The 26,220-nt window shown below is 36.2% G+C and overlaps 1 long non-coding RNA gene across 1 annotated transcript; it reads right to left on the bottom strand.

Moving 5' to 3' along the window:
* Positions 1-7,888: 7,888 nt before the first annotated feature.
* LOC139742197 (uncharacterized) lies at positions 7,889-21,330 on the bottom strand. The gene is made up of 3 exons (XR_011711665.1): positions 21,164-21,330; positions 12,475-12,584; positions 7,889-8,250 (listed from the first exon to the last, which is right to left on the bottom strand). It is a non-coding gene; the product is annotated as an uncharacterized lncRNA (long non-coding RNA).
* Between the last annotated feature and the right edge of the window lie 4,890 nt (positions 21,331-26,220).

Consider the following 26,220-nt stretch of genomic DNA (forward strand, 5'->3'; position numbering starts at 1 on the left):
CTGGAAATGCTATCATAGTTTGATAAGCATATCTATGCCCAACAAACAAAATGACACCAAAAAGGTTTTGCCACCTCAGGCGGTACCAATAATCCATTTTTCGAGTCTTGGCCCATGGACTAAGGGGCAGAATCCCCATTTGGAGGTGAGTTGTAGGAGGAAAGGGAGACAAAGCCCCCAAAATCAATAATCTTTATAAATCTTCTTCTCTATAGAACTATTGAACCAGAAGGGGGGAAGCTAAGACACGACCAGTAGCAAACTGGTGGCTGTAGTTTTAAGTTGGTTCATGACAGATCTGGAGATGGATGGAGGGATGAACAGTTAAAGCGGACTTATTTTAATGTTCACATTTTTCTTTGAAGCACATGGTCAAATTTGACACCAAAGGTGGCAGCCATTATCACCAAAGTGATAGAATGAATGACGTATTCATCCATACCTCCACCTTCCTCGGGACACCCAGGGGATACCGGAACTCCAAATGTGTTGTCAAAATTAACAAAACCGAAAAATTGGGAAAAAAAACATGCCGAACTCTGAGTAGATGCATTACATAGTGAACATACTTTCAAGCTTATTCATTATAGATATAGGGATACATATATGAGACATAAATATCTCATTGGGTGGTAAATGATGGATCTATATCTAACATGTCTAATGGACAATGTGCATGGAGACCACTTTGTGGGCAATGTTGTGGTATCGTATGTAACAGTTACAGTTAATGTTTATATGCCTCAAAAATTATTCAAAATAATAAAAAGGGAAATTAATTGATTTGCTCAAATTGCAATGCTCTTAACTAATATGATTGTTTCTTATTCCGTGATTGTCAACAGGTACGTAAGAATTTCAAATGACAATAAATGATTGTTAAAAAGTATGCTCAAATCCCCTTAAGGATTTCTTTTTTCAGTAGCTGGTAAAGTGAGGTAGAAATTTAAGGCGGCTGTCTCGAGCAATATGCAAAGCACAGAGCCTGGAGCGAGCGCCCCCCCCCCCCTTCCCCCTCGTCCAGGAGAAAGAATGTGCTACTTGCATTGTTTCACAGTGTCGAGACCATTTTAATCGTAAATGTTGTTTAAAAAAATCATTATTTCTCAGTGAAGCAGGAGCAATGAAGGTGATGACATCCTGCATCAGCTACAACTGTGACGTAAAGTGATATTGTCATCATAGAAGACTTGTTCGGTCATTACAGTTGCCGCCTTTCCAGTTCCACATTTTTGATGTAGTAATAGCAAGTGTCTGGCAAAAATATTGTGTAATACTTACTGGCATACTTGTTCTGAAATTTATCCGTATATGAACAGACAGAAATACGCAAGGACATTATATATATATATATATATATATATATATATATATATATATTTATATATATATATATATATACATAATTTGATTTGATTTGATTTATTGGTTTCTATATATTGGTTTATTGGTATCATATATGTGTATATATATACACATATACATATATACACACACACATATATATATACACATATATATACATATATATATATACATTTATATATACATTTATTACATATATATATATACATATATATACACATACATATATTATATATATATACATATATATATATATATATATATATATATATATATATATATATATATATAAAGCTGTGACGGCCCAATGACTCCAGGCAGACGTTGCAATGATATGTTTACTTTGCCTTTAATTCTCCCAAGCTTTCGATCAAGAAACAGGTCTTTTTCAAGGTCTTGGGACGTAAACAAATAAGCAACCAATTAGCAAACATTGAACATAAACAAGGCCAAAAAAAGCAAAAAACAACAACAACAACAACCTGTAACTATGTCGAAAGCTTGGGAGAATTTAAAGCAAAGTGAAAATACTGCAACGTCTGCCAGCAACCATTCCTCGTCACAACTATACCTAAAAATATTGCAGTACCTATCACATAAAGGCAAATCCCACTTGACCTTATTTATAAAAAGATAATACTTACATACAATTTCTATAGCGCCAGTCTCCATTTTGATTATATACTCAAGGCGCGTAACATCAAAGAAAAAAATACTAAGAATGGGTAAACCACAAAAACAGAATGAAAAGGAAGATATAAAAGTGCGTATTCAAAACGCACTGTCAAACAAATGGGATTTTAATCATATGCTATTTGAATATGCAGTTACTTTATTAATATAAGTATATTATATATATATATATATATATATATATATATATATATATATATATAATATTATATATATGTCATGTCCTTGCGTATTTCTAAGAATAACCGTTCAGCGAAAGATTTCTGAGTCAACGAAGATAAATTTTTCTCCCATAGGACTTTGTCAAGTCAATGGCAAGATTTATTTTGAAGATGCCCGTCTTCAAAATTAAAGCTTTCCTTTGACTCGACAAAACCATACAGGCGAAAATTCGTTAAAACAATGTCTTTTCACGTAGTTTGTTTTCCTTTATCGTTATTATCTAAATTATGGTATTCTCGAGAGGGGAAATACATATAAAACAATTTTAGGTAGAATACTTTTGTTACAAAAGAAATCAGTCCTTATCATACATTATGTCACACTGCATTTTCGTCCCTTACTGACCCGTTATTTTTTTTTAGCGTGAAATATTGAAAATCAACGATTTGTATTTGTCAAACTTCGGACAATTTATGTATGATTATAATAAAAACATTCTCCCAAATATATTTGAACAATGTTTCGAAGAAATCAATCAATTCACAATTATCCAACAAGGCAATAGAATGATTTCGATTTGCCATTTTTAAGAACTTTGCTGGCTCAGAACATATTGTATTGAATTCACTTCATAACAATATCACAACAGCCCAAACTTAAAAGTCCTTCATGCACAAATTAAAATTGTTTTGAATTGAAATATTATAACATTCAAACGAGATAGGTAACAAATGTTAGTTTTATCATCTCAGACAAATCATCATAATTTTGAACATCAAACATTTATGTATTCATATTTTTTGTATTAGATAAGAATAACATATTAAACAAAAGTCCTCCTCAGATGTTCATGTTATTGTTCCGTATATACTATGTGTCCATTCTCTCCTTCTGCATTCTTTCCGGTATAATTACGTATAAATACATATTGTCATGAATATGCATTTACACAAAAGTAGGTGTTGCCTGTTTGGCCCATGTGAAAAAGAAGATGGCTCATTTCGAGCGAGGCTGGGACATGCCGTCCGAGGAATCCAGAGGGAGGAATAAAGTTTTCGTGTGATGATGATTTGATTCCGTGTCATGAATTTCCGTCATTCCGTAATAATGATAATAATAACAATAATAATAATAATATTGATAATAATAATAGTAATGATATATATACACACACATATATATATATATATATATATATATATATATATATAATTATGTATATATATATATATATATATATATGCATTATATTCAATCCAGGTTGCATTTTATCATTACTCTTACATCATGGAATCCAGTTTGCTTGCGTCCACGATGGCACAAGCTGTAGTTTCTTCTTTTTTTCTTTTTTCCCTTCCCAGTTATTTTGATTTTATGTCAGTTGACATTGATTCGTTTCATTTTGTTTTATATCGGTTTGTAGGTTAATTCAGTATTCGCTATCTTTTATATTTTCGGAGGTTCCCATATTGTACAATGTTTCCTTCTTAGTGGGACCCTCCATTTCCATCCCCATCCTTAATTAACTTGTATATGTGCTTTATGAATCATATATTAAAAAAAAAAAAATTATTGTGCTTTCTTCATCTGTAACTTGTTTTCATATGTACTTTGGTAAATCACATTTTGCAATTATTACAAATTTCCTCTGCATATACAATGTATATAATTTCTTTGTTTATTTGGTGGAAATGAAAATAAATTTGAATCTTTGAATCTTTGCTTCCTAAATTACTATATTGTGTGAACTAATGTGTGTATATATATATATATATATGTGTGTGTGTGTAGATATATATATATATATATATAGATTATATATGTATATATATATATATATATATATATATATATATATATTATATTATATTATATTCTGCTCACTTTCGAAAGAATCGACGGTCTTGCCCATCCTTGCCCGTCCTACTTATCCGAACTCATAACCATCCGCCATCCATCCCGGTATACCCTCAGCTCCTCACAAGTTATCACATTGAATCATCCAACTTTCAAGATGCTGGCCACACTTGGGGATAAAGTATTTCCATCTGCTGCTCCCATACTGTGGAATGAACTACACCAAACTCTCCGCAACCAGCAATCTCTCATCATCTGCAAAAAAAAAAAAAAATCTAAAAACTCAATTGTTTCTTTGATGTTCATAATCCAATGGTATAAAAGCGCATCTCACCATGTACATCTATGGAAATGCGCTATATAAATGTATAATGATAATAATAACAATAGTAATAGTAATGATAGTGATAATAATAATAATAATAATAATTATTATAATTATTATTATTATTATTATTTATTTATTTATCATTATAGGTTTTCTCGCCCAATTTCATTAGATTTGCATTAGTTTTAACGATGCGATCATTCAAGTTTGAGTGAATTTGAATGATCACCGAGATTGACTTTCAAATAGATAACTATAGTTCATTCAATTTAATTTTATCAACATGCGATTTCATGAGTTTCTTACGTGAATTACATATGGGTGTGAAAGGGCATTCAAATTAAACATGCAAGAGCAATGCATTTGAATTCGCATCAGCACCGCCGCGGAGAGCGTTAAAGAATTCAAATTCATGATATAAGAAAAGAAAAACAGTTACAAAGAATGGACAGTCTTTTTCGTTGTTGCTTTTATTCTGTGTAGTTACTCAACTGTTTGAATACGCAAACGTAATATATTTTTGAATGTGATTTTAGTCATACTGCAGTTCGACCTCGATCATCGAGCCATGTCGGGATCGGCGCTCATCCGGATAAGCGAATTGGCCTGATATGGGAGACACAATGTTAATGCATGCCGTCCAAGCTGCCATCCCAGTGCACTGGCAGCTAGGCAGGTAGCGTACCCCGCAACGGTGGTGTAATCTATGCTAGCCTGCGCAAAATTGTAGTCCATATAGATCATGATGACTGCTTACTTTTACGATGATAATGTGGTGTGAATTTGTTGGTTCTGTCGGGAATATTGTAGGTAAATCGTGTGAGTTTTGTAGAAATTTTAATTTAGTTTAAAGTCAATGGTTTTTCTCAATTTTTTGGATGAAAAAAAAAAGTCCTTCACTGCGTGAACGCGTCCGGATAATAGAGATTTCCGGATAAAAGGAGGCCGGAGATCGAAGTCGAACTGTAGCTAACAACTCCCATAACCATACTTTCAAACACAAACACTTACAAATTACAGAGTATATGTGTGTGAACATTTCGAATACGGACAGAATAAGTGGATGAAGTATGACCTTGACAACCAGCAAATTTGGCGATATAACCCTTTGGCGAAATACATTCAGCAAAAAAAAAAAAAAAGTAAGTAACAACTTTTTCGAGTTAACATTTTTCATAGACGATTTTGATGAAAATAAATGCATTATATACCATATTAAAGGTAATTTGATTGGTTAGCAACCTAATAGGTAAATTAAAGGGGACATTTCACGCATGAGTGAACACAGTCGTCTTTGCCCTCCAAGGCACAAAGTAAACTTGCAAAAATTGACGTGTTGTCCTTCATCTACAAATGCCCAAGATAAAAATGGTAACAAAAAACCAGTTTAACACCACGAGCGACATGAATGAAATAGCAAAAATAGAATTTTATTTTCTTTATCTCTTTATAACCTCAAACAAAATCAAAGTTGGAAACTAAAGGGGAAAAATAAGAATTTTCTGTCAACTCAAACTTCAAATGACATATGGGAGTGAGGGCACAAAGATGATCAAATGAACAGAGTATCTTTATTTCATTCTTTTAATTTATTGATTCAAGAATTCTTGAGGTAAATTCAAGAGCAAAATATTATTTACAATATTCCTTATTCATTAACTAAATTCAAATTCCTACCATTTTTCATAATAATGCTTTTTCTCTCATTTCATCTTAATTTGGATTTGAGGGAAGATTATTCATTTTCGTCCATCATTTTTTACCTTTAATCGATATTTTGGGCTTTAAAGATATTGTAGATATCGTAGATTTTTTTCCAAACGTTATTCATGCCTTCATTGTGTTGTTTGATTTGTCTTTTGTTCTTATTCTTACTTGAAAAAGTACTTACGCATTGATGGCAACTTGTCCATTTCTGCAATTTTTATTTTTGTGCCTTGAAAGAGAAAAACAAAGGTGTTCACTCATGTGTAAAGTTTCCCTTTTTGTTGACCTACAAGTTGATAGTCAACTAAATGACCTTTCAGGTAACGAAGGCAAATAAGACCAACAGTTATAATTCACAGCAGACAAACAATAAAAACAAATATGAAATATCTGTATAACATGGAATATGTAAGCTAGAAATGTCGTTATGGCGACTTGGTGTACCTCTACAATATCATATCCAACGAGTCCGTTATATATCCCAACAATGTAAGACACACAACTAAAAAGAAATCAAAATAACATGTTTGATGGTTTAATGCTAAACGTAACACCAACGCTGTGCATGTGCTTGTACGTGTGTGTGTGTGTGTGTGTGTGTGTGTGTGTGTGTGTGTTTTGTAGGGCCTGTAGTAGGAGAGCAAGATAAAAATTATTGTATAAATCCTGTGATTTATTTCTCTAGTGTATGCGTATATTTGAAAACAAAATGATCGTGTAAATAACCTCAAGAAAACATATTATGAAAGAAACTGTAGATGACCACAAACGAGGCACTTGGATTTAACAGAAGAAAAAAATACAGAATTAACTAGTAAAAGTTTATTGAATCTGTCTATTAGCTAAGTGAAAAAAAATGGCGGAGAAGTCTGCACATTGATAGAAGGTGCTCCCCCTTTTTTTTGGGGGGGGGGGGGGGGGGAGATGAGATGAGCATGATTTTAGTTCGGAGACTTTTGCATGCACCTTGTGCGAGATTGAATTGGATAACGTTCATTACAAACGGTATCTCATAATTATTTCTTTAGTATAGACAAGTTATATGTAATAATATGATAATGTTGTGTGTCATATGAATGCAGGTGAATATACATTACCATGGGTGACCATCCATTTGAACAAGTTTTGAAGGTTTTTCCATTATGCTTTGTATCGTGTTACTTGGATTGTGAGATTTGTATTCTCTTATGCTTTATGTCACCGATAACATCATGATTTATTATGATTTAAGGGTCCATTTTCTTGAATTAACGTCGGTATCTCAATAGGAGTGGACCCGTAATGACATAAATCGAAACTTTACTCAAAATAAATGCAGGCAGATTTTACTTCTAATCAATAATATCTTGAGGCTACAGACATTCCAGACACAGAACAAGGTTTTGCAGAAAGAAAAAAAAAAGATGGAATCGTTGCGTTAGGGGGTGTGTTGTCACATCATCTGCTTCATAAAAAGTTGCCGTTGATTATCCTATGTTGAATGGAACCTGGCCATAAAGTTATATTATGCAAAGATAAAACAAAAAGATATTCATGGCGACGTTTTGTGCTTTATTAAGACAAAGGGTGTGTACAGTTCTGGTCGAAGTGAGAATTTAGCTTCTAACGTTTTGCGAGATATCCAGAAACCACTCTATGAGATGCCAAAGAGCATGCAATTCTAAGGGGTATTAAAAGTTTATTAGATAGAAAATCGGTTTTGAAATGGCTGACATCCAAAAACAAGGTGAAACAAAGAGATCCTAATAAAAGGCGTGGCCTGTCGCCTTTTATTATTTTCACTTTTTAGATATCTCAGCCATTTGAGAACCAATTTTCATCAAATAAACGTAGAATCCTTCTTAAAATTACATGCTCTTCCATATTTCATAACAGGTTTCTCATTATCTCACTGAGGAATGTTCAAAACATGAATCCCCACCTCAACCAGTACTGTACAGTACAGTATGTTTCATATTACCTTTCATTCAACTAAATTCTGCAGCTATTACATAAGTTATTTACCAACAATTTAAGTAATAGAGGAAACTATATATTCTTATTTGCTGCAGTTAAGCCCAATTTAGAAATTTCTCAACGCATCTCCGTCAATCAAGGTGATAAGAACCCATGTTTCCACGTCAGTGCCGTCATGATGCCTATAAACAAGGAAAAAGAAAGAGACAGCATTTTTTTCTAATCAATCAAAAGTTTTTGTCAAAGATGCGCAATCATTATCCATGTTTTATGCAGTCTCAAATTAAAAAAAAAGATAAGATACAACTATTTGATAGTTTTAAAAAGAAAAGCATTGACAGGAGTTCATTTTCACACACACACACACACACACACACACACACACACACACACACATTTTATATTAATTACATAGAGAGAGAATTTTAGTATGGGCCATGTGATGACAATTACACGCTCACTGTCGCTACAGTGCTATGTAGAGTGTATACCAGACTTGAAATTTGTGGTTACATTTTTGTAGAATCTGCAAAAAAAAGAGAGTCGTTGCAGGAAATTTCATTTAAGCCGAACCTCTCAAACTCCTACCACCACCACAACCACGCACACAGACTCATCCGTCTTCGACGGGAGATCACTTGGTCTCCAACTTGAGTTTGAATTTCTCCCGCTCAAGCTGTGTGTATCCCTTCCCTTAGATTCAGCTTTGCTTCGTCCAAATTGTCTTTCAAGTTCTTTGAAATGAACATTCAAAGAAAAATTACAATTTGGCATAGATTCACATGACGCGTTTATACTAGAATCTGGAAAGCACAAAACGTAAGACTTTTGCCCATTCCACAAAGGGGAATGCAACAAGAGCATAGAAAAAAAAATCAGACGATGTCTGTAAAAAAATGCAAGCCTTTCGGATGAATTTGGGAAAATTCGAAGGTTTTACAGACGTCATAAAATGGACCAATCTTACAGCACCAGACGACGCGTGACAGCTAATTTAAATCATAAATTCATTTAGTGCTACTGAAGAAGAGTTTAAACTAATATGAATTACACTAATTGTGATATTCTTCGACAGAAAAGGTGGCAAAGAAGCTTAGAAACCATCACTTTAAAGGCATTCAAACTCAAAATTCAAACTCAAGTTGGAGACCAAGTGATCTCCCGTCGAAGACGGATGAGTCTGTGTGCGTGGTTGTGGTGGTGTACGTTTTCAGGATGCAAGGGGGCATTGCATTTTCGAGTTTGAAAAGCCCGTCTGAGAATGGTGAATCAATGCAAATGAACAGCAAACCACCCGGCACGACAGTGTGGCTGAATGCATAACTCAAACAGCAGCAAATGCTGGCATCGGGCGTGGAAGTGCATGAGAGACATGCAATTTTACTTTCTGTTTGAAAGATTGTGGTTTCTTTATGTTTTTGAAGCAGATCATACAAATGACGCGGAAAAGTGTTAGACTCATTTGCATTTGCTGGCTTTAACTCTTACAATTTCATGAAATATCATTCATGTTTGATATCTTTTAATGGGCAGTTTGATTAAACATTTGGCTTTGATAGCATCAGAGAGCATATAACCTTACGGCTTTCAATAACCGCGGGACCACTGCCGCAATTGACGTCTCGATTTCTCGCTTCCAGAGGCTTCTGTTTGTTTGGGGCTAGGTGGGGAAATTTATGGATTGAGAGACGTTTGGTTTTTACATGTTTTAAGTCTTTTAAGTTTTTCACGATGATTTCCACACATTGCTAAAATCTAGCACATATCATTCTCAGTGATATTGAGGCACCAACGCGATATCTTCCTATACTGACACACACACACATGCAGATATGCACAAGCATTCTGATGTCACATTGAAAAACACAGAAAAAAGAACAATACAAACGAGATATGAAACTCGTCACACTGAAGACGAGTTAGGTGATACGCTTGGGGTCATCAGATGTCGGTCATCCGTGATCGACAAAGAAAAGAATGTAATACAGCACCTTGAAGTTATAATGAGATACTTAGTTGAACTTTTTTGGGCCTACATTATTCAGATCACATTTGTTTTTCTGTCACACAAACTAAGTGGAAATTCTGTGCGTGTGTGACTAAGTCGATTTACGGACTTTTTGAATACGTACAGTGCATAAACTTAGACCCCGTTTACGGTGCGGGGCTGGGCCGAGCCGCGGCCGAGCCGCGGCCGCGGCCAACCTCAATTGCGAGGCCGAGCCCCGCAATTTAGTCCGAGACCACCTCCAGAGCGTGGCCTAATGCGAGGCCAATTTTGGCCCCGCATTTGGCCTTTTGCGCGTTTACACCGAAATGAAGGTGGACTGTAAACGGGGTCCAAGTGATCCTCGGCACGTACAAATAAAACATGACAATTAAGTGTTTATAACCATCCTGGCTTTAACAGTGGCCTTTTAAAACATGACCTTTGACCATTATTTACATAACCAATATGACTCCCTCTAATCTTGCTATCAGAATGATCAGTTCAATGAGCTCTTACAGCTATATACAAGCCTGTGAGATTTACCAGCAGTAAAACCAATGAAGCCTCCGATACAAAACAAGGGATATAGAGCAAGTGAGTCTGTTTACATGAGAATGTGATTTATCCTGGACGAAAGTGATACCTCAATTAAAGAGAAAAGGGCAAAAGAAAAACGGGCCAAACGTACGGCTCCAGCGAAAGAGACATCGCCTTTAACCATGTAACTATAGGTCTCCTCCAACTAAGAGTACACTTTGAACGTAAGCTTATACGTGAATGATAATTTATGACGATCTCACGTGATCGACACACATTCAAAGGGGACAGTTAGAAGTGGAAGGAGTGCTTTATCGTGTCATTAATTCCTAATCAATGACACCCCTACTATAGGCATATCATAATTTCTCATCTAAAATCAATGGCCTATAGGACTCATGCACCATTACTTGTATCGTGCATAAACTTTGTTTTTTAAGCTTTGAGTGAAACGTGTCATAACATGATTCTGTAATTCCATCAGCAGTGATTGACGTAATAAAGAAGAGAGATATATCACCGTATTGAACGCTTAGAACCTAACCGGGGGGGGGGGGGTATTATAGCATGATACTCGATTCTTTACTGCCCAGATGCCAACAACACCCATCACCCACGGCCACGCATAGAGAAACAGCCATGGCGAAAATAAAACTTTGCTTTCTCATAGGCAGAATGACACAGAACCGCGTCAAACACACTTCACTTTTATTGGCAGGGATGGACATGAAAAAATTCATTACTAATACTAAACAGCGTATGCATTCCATTCATGTGGCGCGAGATACCTCTATAGCAACATAAAGCCTGTCTTCAACTCCGTTGGTCGAACAATGACAACCTGAAATTTCAAAGAGATGAGCGAGACGCTATATACACCTGGCCTAGAGTTAATTTATTCAGTTCTCATTCCTATTGTAATCATTCCCATCTGCAGTACAACAAAACCAAAGTGAGGGAAAAGGGGAGAGAAAAACGAGAAGTGGCAGAAGTAAAATGCATGCACAACTGCAATCCATATCATTGCGTGCGACAGGTGAAGCAAATGTATTAGTTGGTATAGCAGTGTTTTATGAGCATAAACAGGCAAATAGACAGACAATGTCAAATATAAAAACCATCAATTTAATGTCAGAGAAGATGGTAAACAAGATGCATTGAAACTGTAACTAAATCGCTGCTCTTCTACTCGGTCACGGAACGTCCAACTTTATATTCAACAACAAAAAAAATGTTAGGGGAAAGAAACAAATTTAGATATAACATTCTTAAATTAAAAACAAGAAAAAGAAAATGTCCACGTCAGGATTTAAAAAAAAAACGCCGCACGAACATGCATTATATTCTAGATGGGAATACGGTCTTGATGCAAAGGTCCAATGATTGTCTCATTACTTTAAAAGCAATTTATGGTTCCCTTACCATCACCAGTACCACACCACAATGACGTCTCTAAAATCAATGGTAGCACATTTATCATTGCATCGTGCATTAACTCCCGTTTCCTAAACTACCAGTGGAACGTGTCATATTATATTGTGTATTTCGATCAGTAGTGATTGACTTTAAAGAAGAAAGATAATGCAAAAAATTGAACGCTTACCACATTGCTTATAGGGCTATTCCAGTTTGGTACTGATCTGTTCTATTCTCCCAGATGCCAACAACATAATATATCACCTATGGGCTAAACTAGTGAAACAGCCATGACGAAAGTAAACGACAGAGAACCCCGTCATAATCACTACACTTAGAAAGGTGTTGCCCGAAATTCCTCATTATGAAGCAATATCAAGTCACTTCCTTCCCCGCCTGTCTTTTACTCCGTTATCTGGTCAAACACACAGAAAAAAGAACAATACAAATTACCTATACTGACCTAACGCGGTGCAAAGGCTTTGCGTGCTGCCTGCTGGCTCTGTCCCGGTGGTGCATATTCGATTGCCAGTCTGGCTTTCTTGTCCCTTTTTCCTTTCTCTTTTCGCTTTTCTGCAAAGAATGATAGTATCAGAAAAAAAAATATTTGTTTATTGTGCACTTGTTACTCTATACACAGAATACCTTCTCTTGCTTTACAATCTCACTTTGGCTACTTATTACACCGCTTTCAACTATTTCATCATGCTGATTACTGTACTTATTTATTTTGGGGTTTTTTTCTTTCGCCCATACAGGCATCTATTTCAATACATCTTTTCAAATATGTATTACAAATATGACACGTACCACAGTCATTCTTTTAAAACAATTATGACTAGTCAATAGCGGATGAAAATTATACACTTTTTTCCCTCCCATTTTCTTAAAACATCTCATCAATATCTAGACGACTTTTGATTTAACGCAAAGAAAAACCCCAGCACACGCTATAACAATTTGTTCCTTTTATCCTCTGCTGTTTCATTCCTCAGAATAAGCAATCTATAAATACTCCAAAATGCCTAATTTACCAAATCATCCAAATTCTTATTTCCCCTCAAACTTAAGTAACAAAAATTGATTCACCTCTTACAATTGTTTTGCGTGCTTGAATTCTTTTCTGCCCCGTAGGAAGCTCCTAAATCTAGATCAGAATTTGTGTTTTGAAATTTCGTGTTATTATTGTACATTTCGTCGATTGCCAAGGATAATGATAATGATATACAATTATAATAAAAGAATAATACTAATGATGATCGATGTTCAAGCATAATGAAAGAGCGCAAAAGAACAATTAATTGAGCTATTATAAACTTTTTATTAGACTGAGATATTGTTAAACATACTAATGTGTTTTTACTAATATTGCTTCATTTATTGATTTCACGTGTACATTTGGATTGATTCCCCTTTGAATATCTTTTTATGCACGGTTTCATGAAAGTTGTCAGTCTCATGACAATTATTGTAGTAACAGTCAGCAGATCTTCTCAACCAATCGTTGTCAACAAAACTAAGGAACTTAATGATATTGTTAGGAACTGATAACTTCCCATGAAACATTGTTCAAGACTTGACAATACCTTCTTTTCCTGTCAAGACCCGTATTCGAAATGTTGGTTACTCGAAAAAGAACTGGAGAACTGAATGAGGGATACAAAGCAATCGGACCACCAAAAATAAAGTAATGCTCTTTGAAGGTTTGGTAACCCAACATAATTTCTTTTTTCTTTTTTTCTTGGGGGGGGGGGAGGGGGTGGCTCCGGACCACCTGTATTTTGGGGTGGACGTCACAAGTTTGACATCCACACGAGTCATACACCCCACTAGTCATAGAGCCCATAAGCTCGACACCAGGCAAATAAGGAACATGAGTACGACGTATGAGTAGATTTTTTCCTTTAAAGATAAGTTAATAAAAATTATGCTATTTATCTATGATGTATCATAACTCCTCTACATCTGGACGAACTTTAAAGAGAAAAATGAACTCGTTACTTTCTGGTAAATATGTGATGATACCACTGATCAATGTCTAGATTTCAAAGCGACTTTTACATGTCACGTGCCATGCTGCAAGCAAGGTTATCACAATATTAAAATGGTGGGTCCTATAGTCGAGATGTTATTGCGATGTATGTGAGTTGCTTTAGAAAAAAAAATTAACTCCTTCTCCCCATAGTCTTCATGACATAATTTACCCTAGTGAAAATATTGTAAGACTGATTAGAATTACTGTTGTACATGCGTAGGCTGCAACCAATCTGTGATAGCGCCATGTTTTGTAGTAAAAGATTACAGCAACGTCTGAGTGAAATACAGGGATCTCTTCAGATCTTTGAAATTAGATTTACATGGTCAGCATTTACAATCAGTATATAACTAAATTCAGAAGTCACTCTACAACAAAATTTTATTTCCTCTTGTCACATAAATGAGTTTATAAGTAAAATATCTCTCAGGATACTGTTTGCGTACGTAGCAACCGACCGGGAACTTTTAAGACCCATGGGAAAGGAGGTTCATGGGTTGGAGTTCCAACTGACTACAATAATAACTATTATTCAAACACCTGTATGTCTTCTTTATTGGAATGGAAAAACAGAATATCTAGATTTGCATTGGTGACCTTGATCGTCGATGTTTGAAGCTGCAGTCTTTCGGAGCAATCTAAGGCTACGGTCACAACCTCAACAAATGAGCCTGCTCGGCCACCGGTCGGCCAGTTTTTGGCCAATTTCGGTCAGACACCGACTGGTGACCGACCATTGACCGACCATTGACCGACCATTGACCGACCGCGCACTACTGACTTTTAGGGCATAGGCCCTAGGTCGGAAGCCGTTGAAGTTTTAAAGCGAAGCTGCAAATTAGCGGCGACTTTCACTCGCTGCCCAAGCCATGTTCGAGAGGCAACCTCACACGCACAGACCTAATCGAGAGGTCTCCATCGATCGATTTAGGGAACAAAAATGATTGAAATACAAAAACACAGAAGAAAACCGAGGGACTAGATGGGGAAGAGGAGCCCGGGCAATCCTGAAGAAGCAGGGGAGGGATAGAGGCAAGGAAACTCCATCAACTTCTCCCCCTGAAAGAAGAAACACGTAGCTGCAGATTCTATCTACCATTCATAGGTAAGTTCAAAGTTCGAATTTATTTTCCTTTCCATCATATAAACACAGAAAACATGTACAATATATAAGCAGAACATATTTGTACTAATTACAAAACGTAAATTAAAAACATATTGTATGTGATACTGAGTAGCAAATTAGAGAAAACATAATTGTATTGTTTATATATGTATACATATGAATAGTACAAATTAAATAAGGGTGGGAATGGAAACGGAGGATCCCAATAAAAGGCAAAGCTTGTACGATATGGGACCCTCAGCAAATACATACTAGTAAGAAAACGAATAATGAATTGATGAAACTACAATCAGATATATAACAAAATCAAAGGAACAATTTGTCAACTGACATGAGATCAAATTAGAAAGTAAAACAAAAGGGAAAAACGAAAAAAATTGGAAAAAAAATGAAACTACAACACTTGCCATTGTGAACGCAAGCAAACTAGATTCCATGATAGAAGAGTAATTACAAAATGCAACCTGGATTGAATATATTGCAAGAATTGTGTACATAATGAATATACCGGTAAGAATGCAGTACAATAACAAGCACATCAGAGGAGAATTTGTATTCGACAGATTATTTCTCTCTGTTAAAAAAAAAGTTATGTAATTGTTTAAAGTTTACAGAAATGATGACTTGATTGAGATGATGTAACAAACCTAATTCGGTTGTATATATTAAAAGATATCAGCAAAAATATGATTTATTTATTCTTACAAGAATTCAAAGTTTTGATTCTTCTTATATTGTTATGAAGTAAATTCCCATACTTGGCCCATCGTAAATGAAGGTGTTCTGAGCCAGCAAAGTTCTCAAAAATGGTAAATGGAATTCATTCGGTCGCCTTGTTACATAATTGTGAATGGGTTGATTTCTTCGAAACATTGTTTCAAATATATTTGGAAGATTATTTTTATCATAATTATAAATAAATTGTCCTAAATTAAACGCATACACATATTTAATTTTCAGTATTTTGTGTTCAAAGAATAACAAGTCAGTATAAGACAAAAATGCAGTATGACACAAGATACGGCCGGAGTGACCTCTTTTGTAAGAGAAGTGATTTATCTAAGAGTGTTTGAAATCTATTTTCCCATGAGAGAATACCATGATTTGAATGAGGCCATATCAGGGATGTATACCGTATAATGTAAGCAGGGACGATAAAGGAAGGCAAAATTTAAGATTGTTAATTGTTTGTTTGTTTGTTTTTATTTCTGCAATACAATCTTCAAAAAGTACAAAGACAAAGAATAACAAGTGCAGTGAAATAAATCGATAACAGTGCATAAATAGATACACATAGGTGATTACATTGAGAAATGTAGATACACAGAGACATAAAATAAGATATACAGTATTTTTCAGTAAACAATAGAGATCATTGAATGCAGGAGACCACCATCGTAAGTGATTATGCTTGAAATGGATGGAGGCCTCATAAAATGACTATCCAACGACACAACTTTCTTTGAGGAAGGTGATCAGGTGAGTGCAGTGCAGTTGCAGGTGAGTGCAAGATGCAGTTGAAGGAAGAAAATAAAGATTGACAATAAGATGACAATCGTTTGCCATAAATATTTGTTAGCTTAATTGGTTTGGAGAATATAATTGTATCAAATATCGTTTTAGTGAAGCGTTCAAAGAATAAATACTTGAACAGGACTGTGTATTATCCGGGAGATTATTCCAAATGTCCGGACCCGAATGTCTTATAGATTTATGTGTCACTACAAGTGAATGGCACGTACCAATGTTGCGCGAAATAGTTATGCATGTACGTGTAATATCAATATGAAATTCCTATCAAAGCTTAATATCGACTGTTATTCCAAGAAATTTAACGTGGGAAACATTTCTGGTGGAGTACCATCAAAAACAATATCAACAGGTAGTGCCTCTGTAGAGTTGCTAAAACGCATATATTTTGTTTATCGAAGATTGGGAGATGATTTGCTTTTATCCATTTATACATTTCCTATAATTCAGAATTTATTGTATTCACAAGGGTATAAGAAGTTTGTTGTGCGGGAAAAAAATAAATCTGAGTCATCCGCATAGGGAATAAAAGAAAGCTCATCTGGTGATATAGAAAAATCATTTATGCATACAAAAAACAAGAATGAACCTAATTAACTGTTCTGTAGGACCCCACATTTTATGTTTAGCATTTTAAGTTACAACTATTTACAGAGACAAGTTGCTTCCTGTTCATGAGGTAGCTCCTGAACCACTCTAATGCCTTCCCATGCACTAAGTGATGATGTAATTTATGAAGTAAAATATCATGATTAATGGTGTCGAAGGCTTTGAAGAAGTCCAGGTACAAACCTGTCAGATGATAAGATTTGTCGGTATCATATGCCATTTTTCTATAAGACTCAATGATGCATGCATAGTGTTATGTTATTTCCTAAATCCAAACTGAGAATTTGAAAATACATTATTCCATTAAAAACTGATAATAGCTCTTTTATAGATAAATTTTCATGAATTTTGGACAATGTACGTAACAAATAAATTACATTAGTCGGTAATTATTGACATCTAAGTGGTCACCTTTTTTAAACAATGGAATTGAAAGGGATGACTTGATATTTTCATATTCTCGGGGATGATGCCGTTAAAAAGGTATATATTCAATATGTATACTAAAGGATTCGCAAATGACGATATTACCCCTTTAGAAGAAAATGACTGATGTCATTGTGTCCAGTACTTTTTTAAGAACTAAAATCAGAAACAATGTTAATTATCTCCTGATTATATTTTGGCTTAAGAAGCATTGAGCTAGACTTTGGTGGGCCTAGGAATTCGGAAAAATGTTTTGAGAGAGGAATTTTTATTCGAAACATTGTTTCGAATATAATTGGAAGATTATCTTTATAATAATTATACATAAATTGCCGTAAATTGAACAAATACAAATCTTTAATTTTCATTATTTTGTGTTCCAAAAACAACAAGTCAGTGTGTGACAAAAATTTCGTAAAAATCTTGACGATTGGGGAGATCGGTGGGGCATCACTCGGTGACTGCTCGGACTCTGCGTGAGAAAGATCCTCATATTTAGCAAAGTTTTTGCCTAAAATCTACAGGTGACCGACGGGAAATCGGCAAGACATCACTCGGGCATCGCTGGGGTTTTACAGCCCCTCGATATGTCCAAAAATAGCAGGGAGGTGCCAAGATTTCAGCGGCGACCGAGCAGGCTGCAAATCGGTCGGTCGCCCCTCTGAGCTGTGACCGTAATAGCCTTAAGATTCATCGAAAATTTATATAATTTCGAGTATTTTTATTCTTACTTATTCATCAAAAGAGACGAAATTTTACCTATTGATGAAATAGTATGAAACAAAAGGTCAATCCCGTCAAGAAACAGGTACGAGGGTTTAAACCAGAGCTGTATGTTGGGAAAACGTTTGAAGCCGTTTAAAACACTGCCCTTCTGGTTTCTGGAAAGCAGACTTCATCACTTCTGCATAATTCCAACAAATAAAATGATATGATACAATCTTCAGGTTTAGTGTATTTCTTTATCATGCTTTGCTTAGAAAATTATAACTATGCCACACTAGTGCCGTGACATGTCCAGTAGAGATATTTCCATTTTCATTTCAGTAATATTTGAGCGATTTCTGTTTACCCATATCCATGTCTTTACCATTATTTATCGCTCATTTTTCTACGTAGGGACGGAGAAAAGTAATTACCATCATGAAGACAGATATTTCTCAGAGAATGGCAGGTCATGATGCAACGAGGCATGCATCAATAATTGTCTTCCTATCTCTGAGAAAGTTCGTTTGGAAAATACTTTAAATAATCTTGAGCGGCGGCTTATTGATTCAACTGGAATAAGACCGTTGTGACTCCAATCTTTTGAACCTCTTTTTATTGTTTTTGCTATGAGCGAGTTTTATGGAATCAGATATACATTTGCTGTCTTGAGTCGGTACATCAGGGGAAATTTACTTTTGAAATAACTTAAATAGATAATAAAGCATTCTACCTTGCAAGAAAGATGCCATTCAGCGTTAAAAGTACTGTGTAATCGAGGGGATCGGTAGTCGAGTATGACATACTAGTAATTGACCGTAATATTTCATTGTATTTACATTGGCGCGTGCTCAGCCACTTGATTCGGTCCACAGGAACAAGCCGATGGCTGTTCGGCGTTTTGTGGAGTTCGCTCTCGGCTGGAAAACAACTCGCGGACCATTTTGGCCTTCTGTTTCCGCAAGTGGTAGGCTTGGGATGCGTTTCTGGCGCACTCCCGCTTCATCCCTGGCGGCAAGCCAAATCGTACGATGTATGATAGGGTCCGGCCCATGTCGTGTCGCGTCAGGCCATCGGAGCCGCTGCCATACATACCAGGAAGGTGTTACAGATGGAGAAAAACTCCACCTCCCCTTTGAAGTCATGCTCGGCACTTCCAGAAGTATTTTGCGCTTAACTACGGGTGGTACCCAAATGTTTTGATAAAAGAGAGCATCTGTAATCAGGATAGGATTAGATCTTTCACAGCAGGAAAGACTTGGGCCTGCAGCAGTTCGTTCTTTCTTTCACTGTGCTGACAATATCAAATGTTAGTGTGATAAATTGGAGCAGCGACTCAAATTGCAGTGTAAAACCTACACCTTTAGCAGAAAAAAAGGAAGAATTCGCTGGAACACGCTTTAGATAAATACTTCATTTGAAAGACCAAATATTATGTCAGATTAAAAGGTAGAAATCTAACATGAGCAAATGTGTACGATGTGGAAATGTTATGTTTTTAAGGCTTCATTTTTTGTGTAAATTTTCGTATTATTCCATAAATTTCTGAGATTGGAAATCAATCTTTAAAATTGTGGTAAAGGTTGAATCAGGTTGAAAAAAAAAAAGATTGACTTCTAAATCTATTTGAGTGAGATTTTCAATCTAATTCTGAATTTGTCCCTCATCTCAATCGACAGAATTTAGAAAAATGATAACAGAAATACATTTTTATAACTTTGAATTGTTTGATTAACTGTTCTGAGCAAATTCGAGTATTTCATGCAGAATTTACGTTGATATAGGCCCTAGAGTATAACCAAAACGTAATAACAAAACGTTCCTTCTGTGAAGGCATTATGTTATAATTCACAAGAGCGCGGAGTGTATGTTATGCAAGCAAGTAATGGAACTGGAAGGCCGGACAAAATACCTTGCAGATGTGCTCGTTGTCGAATTTTGGGACGCCTTGGTAGATGAGGAGATTCAGTTTCCACTAATGAATTTTATAATGCAGCAGTATTTCATATATCTCATTTGTTATTTGCGCAATTTACTTGATCATATCAGGACGTTTTGTGTTTTCGACGTCGAACGAAGATGGCTTTAAGAGCTCGTCACCGTGTTTTTCGGTAACTGACAGCTCGCATTGAAAGACGTTAGTAAACCTATTACGAAGTCAGTCTGTGAGCTGAGCTCACTGGCTGCACGCTAAGTTTTTCTTTCCTTTCGGCTATCATGGGGGAGAGCTCAGTAGTGGTGGGCGCTACGTTCACCTCCGGTTTACGCGTGACTATGCTGGTATCCGAGTGCCTGGACTAACCCGGGGACCAACCTGTCAGTTAGGGTCATTCTTCGAGCCTTTTTAATAGTTTTTATTTGAAGTTTTGATCGTGGAGACAGATGCCTTGATGTCGCCATCATAATATTAACAATTAGAACATCGGGACAAAAATCACCCGCAGTGATATTTACAGTATGAAGAAATGGAACGGAGATGTATGCGTTCGTTCGAGTCCGCCAGCTGCACACACAAGCCATTCTTGCAATGACTTTCGACTTTCCAACATTATGAACGCATCCAACATATTTACGATGTTATTTTATGTAAGAATTAATTTACTACCTACATCAATCTGGATAAAAGTTTGCAGATATACAAATACATGAACATTTAACACGCACAGAGAAAAATGATAAAAATTAATAGGACATCGGGGAAGGGTGAAGGGGCAGACTTACTCTCTCCCACTTCTTTGCCTCCACCTGGCGGTGAATAATCACGAGAAAAGTCATTCTCCTCTTTCGTATCGTCACTCATGTTGAGACTTAACAGGATTTCAACTTTGATGCAGGTGTGAAAATCGAACCTATTAGTTTCATTAGCATGTGTGCAAATAGAGTGAGCTAATAACTAGCGGGTCCTTTGCTTTTATGTATAGTATACCTCCCTGCTTCCTTCACTGTGGTCCATTCCATTATCGAAAGGGAGTGCTGAGTTTATGGTAAGAATAAAAATTGACACACACACAAAGAAGGTTATTATGAAAAATTCTGAAAACCTATTACAATTCCGTCTTCAAACTTCGGAAAGATGAATGTACCTTGCATTCAACTCTGTTCATAATTCATAGATACATTATATTTGTTGGTGTCAGAATAAAATATACCTTGTCGGTTAATGGATTGTCTTACTACACAATGAGCAGACAGTTTCATAAGCGTAAGCGTACGCACCCTTCTATGGGAATTTCCAGATACTCATTCTTTTATCCGATCACGCATATGATGAATGCTTTTGGTAAATTTACGTTACTTAATTTCTTTGCACAGGCACCTGTTGCGAGATTAGGGTATCTGACAACCTTTCTGCTTGCTCATAGATCAACTCAAATATCTGTTCCTTGATGCTGAAAGTAGAGTCTTGTCTGGGATATTTACGGGGAGAATAAAATGTCACCGGTGGCGCCTGTTTGGAATCACATTTTAAAATTTTTGCCACCTTTTGCGACAAATGCTTAAAAAACCCAAACTGGGGAAAGGCTATAACATAATATCATTTAAGATATATCAACAAATGTGGCAAATGCTCCCCATGTTCCACTGGTCATGAATACCTCATGTAATTTTCCTTCATAATGTAAGTAACAATACTAATAGTGACAAAATATGCGCGAAGTACTAGTATTGGGTTGACGAACGAAGCAAATAAGTTCGGTTTTGTTGTTGTACGTGGATATCTCGGGGTCCCTCATCTCAATCTGAAGAATTTAGAGCGCATGAGAACAGAAATACACGTTTATAACTTTGAATTGTTTGAATAACTGTCCTGAGCGAATTTGAATATTTCATTCGAAATTTACGTTGATGTAATAGTATAAACAAAACGTAGATATAAAATTTCCTTCTGGAAAAACATATGTTATATTTCACAATTGCGATGGAGTGCATTAATTGATTCGTCACTCGTTATGCACCTTGCTGATGTGCGCGTTGTCGAATTTAGGGACACCATGGTAGATGAGATTCAGTTTCCCATCACGAATTTTATAATGTATTAGTCTTTCAGCTATCTCATTTTTATTTGTTCAATGTGCTTGGTCATAGCAGGAAGTTTTATGTTTTCGACGTCGCAACGTCAATCCTGTTCGAAATATGAACGATGATAGCTTTGAGACCCTGTCACCGTGTTTTTGGTAACTGACAATTCGCGTTTGAAAGATGTTCTTTTACCAATAAGGAAGTCAGTCTGTGAGCTTAGCTCAATGGCTGAACGCGAAGCTTTCCTTTCCTTTCGGCTATCATGGGTTAAAACTCAGTGGTAGTGGTGGCCTCTATGTTCACCTCCTGCCTGGACTAACCCGGGAACCAATCTGTCAGGGACATGCTTCGAGCCTTTTTAGTAGCCTTCAGTTCAAGTTTGTTTTTTTTTTTTGTCGTGGTTATAGATGCTTTGGTGTCGCCTTTATAATATTAACAATTAGAACATCGGGGCAATCATCACCCGCAGTAATTGATTGATTGATTGATTGATTGATTGATTGATTGATTGATTGATTGATTAATTTGATTTTTCCACATCTCAAAACACATATAACATGATACAATCGATTGAACATTAGCCTGGACATAGCGTTGTAATTACAAAGAATACAAGAGAAGACAATTTTACAAGCATGAAATGTAGGGGACCTACTAAGAAGCAAAGCTTGTAATGTATAGGTCCCTGTATATAATAGGTTCCTGTATATAATATTTACAATATGAAGAAATGAAGCGAAGATGTATGTGTTCGTTCAAGTCGCCAGCCGCACTGATATACCATCATTGCGATGACTTTCTATCATTAAGTCCATATATATATGGGTTCGAACACATTCTTTATGTTGCTTTAAAACAAAATCAATTAACTATTGATGTCAACCTGAATAGAAGTTTACAACTATACAAATATACGTACATTTAACGCGAAAAGAGAAAATTAATAAACTAGGATATGGGGTAGGGTGGAAGGTAGACTTACTTTCTCCGAGTTCTATGGCTTGTTCTGGTTTTGAAATTACTCCGGGGAAGTCACTTTTCTCTTCCGTTTCTGAACTCATGGTGATAACTGATAGATTTCAACTTTGATGCAAGTGTGGAAATCGAAGCGATTATATTACGCAGCTATAGTGAGCCAATAGAACGGATTACTATCAGCGGGTCCCTGGCTTTTATACAGGTCCTGTGCCCTCTCTTTGGTCGATTAAATCATTATTCAGTACGGGGGTGGGTAGTGCCAATGTTTATGATAAGATTAAAACTGGACGTATACACACACACACAAAAATGTTCTAATGAAAAATTCTAAAAATCTATTACAATTTCGCCTCCACACATGTGAAAGATGGATGTAGCTTGCATTCAACTCTCTTCAAAATTCATAGATACATTATATTCGTTGGTGTCAGAATAATGTAGGCTTAACTTTTCGGTTAATGGACTGTCCCAATACAGAATGAGTAGACAGCAGATATAATGAAATTATGTCATTTTTATAAGTGTAAGCGTACGCACCCTTCTGGGAATTTCCAGATACTCATTTTTCTAGACGCTCACGCACATGATGAAAGCTTTGGTAAATTTACCGGTATTTAATTTCTTTGCACAGTAAGGCACCTATTTCGAGATTATGGTATCAGACAATCTTTCTTTTCGCTCATAGATCTATTCAAATGTTTGTTCTTCAATGATGAAAGTGGAGTATTTTCGGAGATATTCAAAGAGAGAATGAATTTCACAGCTGACACTTGATTTGGAATCGCATCTATTGAAGTTTTTGAAACCTTTTGCGGCAAAATCTAAAGAAAAAAAAATCTGTTGAAATGCCATAACATAATAATTTGATATATCAACAAATGTTGGAGTTGGTCCGCTTAGTTATGAATATCTTTCGTAATTTTCCCAATTTTATTCATAATGTAAATGATCACAGTTATAATGAAGAAATGTACATTGAATATTGGTTGACGAACGAAGCTTTGTTGTCGTACGGGGGCGACATTGCACTTTAAATCCTGCTAATACGAATTTGGTGCTACTGCAGTCTCATAATATTGAAGTGCAAGTGGGGATGACGGGGTGTTAACAAGTTTTGTACCAGAGAAAACCAGAACCAACCTACCAGAGAAAAATGAGGATCATTGAAAAAAGCGGTGCTTAATTGTGTTTACTTTTACAGGAAACTATGGTCACATTTAGAACTAATGTAGAGAAAATAACAGATGATTAATGACCAAAAAAAAATCGTTTCCATTCTCAAACTATTCAAAATTTGCTGTGATCTTGCAGTCTTGGAAAGAGCAGTATTGTAATCGAGGGCAGAGCAAAAGTAGAAAGGATGCAATGGCCAGACATACATAAAAACACATTCTTCTGTGAAAGGAAGATGAGAGCTTTGAATGACCTTGCTAATGCCTACCAGTGCATGTTGCAATATTTCTCTGTGACCCTGCATGACTGCAAATCATGTAACACTTTGAGTACCGGTACCGTACTTGAGAAGGAAGACCAAAACCTAAAAAATGCGCAACTTGAACTCCCAAGTTCATTGACCCTACCCGAAAAAATATCGAAGATCCTTCTTAAAATCCATAAGAATTACCTGATCACTACCGAAATTTATAATCATCTGTTTCTTGTGTCATTCTCAGCCTTCCCTGCAAGTTTCATCCGAAAACGTAGACAACTTTTTGAGTTATTTTGCACTGCACACGGACAAACAAACAAACAGTAACGAAAACATAACCTCCTCCCTTTGCGGAGGTAAGAAACTTGACTGTTTACCATCACCGTGCAGGTACAGGTGGCAGAGGATTTTGTGTGTGTGTGTGTGTGTGTGTGTGTGTGTGTGTGTGTGTGTGTGTGTGTGTGAATTATATAGTGTAAGGATTCCCATGGCAAAAATGGCAATGTCATCAAAACAAAATCAATTCATTTTATTTTTGAAAGTACACACAAAATATATAATAATAAACAAGGTCAATATAGCTAGCAATACATTTCATTACAAAACTGGTTTCATGATATCAACCATTCAACCAAACCAGTCCACAACAGGTCAAATGCTAGTAACTGACTACTGGATATATCGACACAATTCGTTCATTAATGCCCAAACAAACCCCTTTGACCTTGGCGTATATTTTTTTTCAAGTCAGTAACATTTATTGGACAAAAATAAGTTTTGACAGGGACATATATCTCTAATAATATCAAATGAGTATAAACAATTAGCTAGCAGTTAACTATAGAGCTCAGAATTTAGATTTGTGAATATTAATAACATAAAAATTAAATGCAAGTGACCTTCATGTGGTTCACATGGAATGATCTGCTACATAATTTGATTTTACATGATAGAAAAGTGGGAAGTGCATATATCTTCTTCTTCTTCTTCTTCTTCTTCTTGCTTGTGGTCTGTCTGTCTGATCTGTCATCTTGAGTCTTATGCAGTGAAGACTGCGTCCTTCAGCCAGGACCTGGCAGCAGGGGTGAGGCTACGAAGGGCAGTCCATCCTCCCGCCAGGCGATGGATGGTGCAGTCCACCAGGTGATCTGCTGTCTGTATTTCCCCGCAGTCGCATCTGTATGTCAACCGCCCGCCCGTATCGACGCTACGGTGGAGGCCGGAAACGCTGGCCGGCCACTCGGCCGGCGGCTGCCTGCTCCCTGGCGCCTGCGACAGGGAGCATTGCGCTGTGTATTGCGCTGCTCAGCTCTGCCACTGTGTGGGAGCGAGCTGCTGGTGGCGAGACCGG

The sequence above is a fragment of the Diadema antillarum genome, unplaced genomic scaffold (genome assembly GCF_040938485.1).
Source record: "Diadema antillarum isolate AM-2024a unplaced genomic scaffold, OU_Dant_1.0 seq00000984_RagTag, whole genome shotgun sequence".
In the NCBI taxonomy this organism is placed as follows: Eukaryota; Metazoa; Echinodermata; class Echinoidea; order Diadematoida; family Diadematidae; genus Diadema; species Diadema antillarum.